The sequence below is a fragment of the Phyllostomus discolor genome, chromosome 1, assembly GCF_004126475.2.
Source record: "Phyllostomus discolor isolate MPI-MPIP mPhyDis1 chromosome 1, mPhyDis1.pri.v3, whole genome shotgun sequence".
Classification (NCBI taxonomy): Eukaryota; Metazoa; Chordata; class Mammalia; order Chiroptera; family Phyllostomidae; genus Phyllostomus; species Phyllostomus discolor.
The window spans coordinates 213758207-213761724 of record NC_040903.2 but is presented as its reverse complement, the minus strand read 5'-3'; the positions used below and the strand labels follow the sequence as shown (position 1 = coordinate 213761724).

Below are 3518 nucleotides of genomic sequence, written 5' to 3'. Positions count from 1 at the left end.
CTCCTGGCTCAAAATCAAAATTCAGGTGAGTCAGTCTCTAGGTCAGGGGCTGGAGACTTGATCAATGATGCTAGCATTCACCTGACAGAAAAATAATAGAAGAGAACACAGACAGCTAGTTCTGAATAAGATATAACATGCAGGGTGGGGGTCCCCGCCCTGGTGGGACTGCATGACACAGCATCATGCAGAGCGAGAGCAGTGCAGCAGGTGAGGCCTGAAGCGGCCGGGCACATGGGCAGGGCGCGGGGTGCAGGGCAGGGGTGCAGGGCGCAGCTGGAGAACAGGGGCATGACAAAGCCAGTGTTAAACGTTAGCAGGTACGGGGTTGGATTTTCTCCATCTGACCTATTTTACTCGGCGTGGTAACCTCTAGGTTCATCTATGTTGTCGCAAATGTTAAGGTTTCATTATCTTTTATGGCCAAGGCATTCATTCATATATAAATATGTTAAATATACATGTAAATGAAATAGCAAGAGACAAGCACGCTCACAGACACAGAGAACAGAATGATGGGTGCCAGACGAGCGGGGAAGCAGGGGTGGGTGAGCAGGTGAAAGGATTAAGAAGCACAGGGCGGTGGTTACGTAACAGTCACAGGGATGGACAGTGCGGTGTAAGGAATACAGTCAATAGTGTTGTAAAGTCTATGGTGCCACGGAGGTACTGGAAATATGGGGGAAACACTTTGCAAAGGATATGGTTGTCCGTCCACCATGCTGTACACCTGAAATTAACACAAAACAATGTTGAATGTCAACTGTCATTGGAAAAGAAGAGAAAAGAAGTGAGTAGCTACGGTAGCCAGTGCTCTGGGGTGGCCCCCACACTCCCGCTCTCCGCTGTGCGTTCTCTGCTTAACCCCCTCCTTGCCTGTCAGCAGCGCTGGTGAGTGTGATCGGTCCCCTCCCCCCCAGTCTGGTTACTTACAGAACAAAGGTGAAGGAATTTAACCAATGCAGTTACAACTCCTAACCAGTTGACGTCCCATTAATGGGAAGGGAGATTACAAGACCTTAAAATTGATTCCTTCCTGACATTTCATAGTGTGTGGGGGGGTGTGGGGGGACCATGTGGCCAGGACCTGGGGGCCACCTCTGCGGGCTGACAGGGATCCCCATCCGGCCAGCAGTGAGTGGGAAAATGGGGACTTTTGTCCCACAACGGCAAGGAAGTGGATTCTGCCAGCTGTCTGGGGGACCTGGAGGTAAACCTTTTTCTGGCCAAGCCTCCACATGTTGACAGGGCCATTGTCACCTGGATTGTGCCCTCGTGAGCCCTGATCAGGAGATGGAGACACATTGTGCGCAGACTTCTGACCCACAAAACGGCGAGTGCCCCCTGGGGGCTGCTGTGAGCCACTTGGTCCGCGGCGGCATCTGTGACTTGTGAGGAGAAAACGAGTGTGTTGAAGAAAGGAGGGCCGTGTGGCAGGCCCGGGGCATACAGGTGTGGATTTCCACTAGAAAGCTCCGTAGCAAACTGGGTCCCAGAGAGATGAAATACTGGAGTGGAAAACAGGGAAAGCACGTCACAGCTGGGCGAGTGCTTAGCGGGTCTCAGAAAAAGATGTGATTTTGGAGCACAACAATCACAGAAAATCTCGCACAACTCCCTAGGAGGGAATATGCAAAAGTTAAAACTCCTTCCACTCAAAATAATAACTCAAGTCTGTACAAATGCTGGCCTCAGCAATAATGAAGGGTAGATTTGGTTTCTTCCCCGTGTACAGAACACGGAGAAGTGTGATAAATATTTACAAGTGTTTATGTGCACAAATTTCTGGGTGACAAAATTATGAGTAATGTTTAATTTTTTTCTGTAGATTATATTTATACTGTGTACATCCACTAATATGATTCTATATTAATGTCATGAACATCTGAAAATAATAATTAAATGCGTAATAATATTTCAAGGCATAACTACAAAGAAATAGTATGTAATTTAGAAGAATTAATTATATTCTGTAGATGTTTACAAATACTTAGGTGCTGAGGATCATGGGAAATATCAGAACATCCTTGCATACGCACGCTATGATTACAACAATGCAGAGACCTCACCAGCGCAGATGAGTAAAGATGGAAAAACTTGGTGTTGCCATTAAAGTAGATGTTTTAGGATAACGGGAATAGAAGCAACAAAAATTGACTCCCTGTCTGTCCACGAGTCCCCTGTCTCCCTCCACCTGGGTCCTCAACCAGACCATGGCCGTGAAAGCGGGTGCCTTGGTCACCTTGCGAAGATGCCCATCCCCAAGGTGGACAACACCGCAGGCGAGTTCCGACTGCTGCAGGCACCAGTGGCACCCATCTCTGCCCTCCTGCTGAGGACCACGGGGAAGCACGAGACAATGAGCTGGAAGCAGCCCCGCGGGAGGCTCGAGAGGGAGCGCATCCGAAGGCAAGCCCGCTGGCCGTCACTGAGGGGTTCGGAAGGGAGCTCAGTCATGTGGCCAGGGAGAAGCCCCAGACAGTCACCTACTGGCTGGCGGAGGTGAGGGACGGCGGCGGGGAGATCCGCCCCTCCCATGGGCACCAAGTGGACCACCGGCTGGGGCTGGACTTGAGGCCTGCCCGTTGGCTCAGTTCAAGGCAATGGAGGTGGCGGTCCAAGAAGGACACCCATTCCTCTGCTCCCCAGGGGCCCAAGCTAACTGAAACAGTCATTCGCCTCGGGACCCTTGAGGGCCTTCTGAGAGGACCCCGCCGTCAGCTCTGGAGAAGCCTGTGCTGGTCTTGGGCTCATTGTGGCAAAGAGCAGACAAGTTGGTGAGACAGGTGAGGTCTCTCAGAGGAGAGCAGCGAAAATCTCACCTGGGTGGAAAGGCGGGCGAAGTGGGGGTTAAAGAAAAAAAATACATCCTTGTATTTAATAAACCTCAAGCATCTTTTTTAAAACAGAAACAACTAAATATCTTCTTAGATGTTTGATATCTGAATTAAAAGTTTGTTCATATCTTCTGTGTCTATCCACCCATCTACATACAGAAGACAGGTGGATGGATGGCTAGAAAGATAGATAGGGAGATAGTCTTGCTATGTACGTTAGTTTTTCAATACTTCTGTAACAAAGTACTACCGACAGAGCGGCTTTAAACGACAGATATTTATTCCTTACAATTCTGGGGGCTGGAAGTCCAAGATCAAGGTGTGGCAGGGTCGGTTCCTTCTGAGCCTCTGTTTTGTCTTGTAGGTAGGAGACCGCCTTCTCCTGTGCCTTAACTCATCTTCCCTCCGGGTGTGCCTGCGTCTTGACCTCATCTCCTTACAAACACACCAGTCACACCGAACGAGGGGCCACCCTAAGGACCTCCTGTAAATGTAGTTACCCTTTTAGAGACCCTACCTCCAAATACGGTCATGCCCTGGGCTACTCAGAGTTAGGACTTCGACCTATAAATGTTGGGAGGACACTACTGAGCCCATGACGGGATGCAAGAGTCTCTCCTTCTAAGGGAGAGCACGGTGCTCACCCTGCAGTGCTGTGTCTTTCTGGGGTGTGGCTTTCAC

General features: G+C 49.8%; 1 pseudogene; it reads left to right on the top strand.

The window, feature by feature from the left end:
• Positions 1–2027: 2027 nt before the first annotated feature.
• Positions 2028–2898, top strand: LOC114491634 (annotated as a pseudogene).
• Positions 2899–3518: the final 620 nt, after the last annotated feature.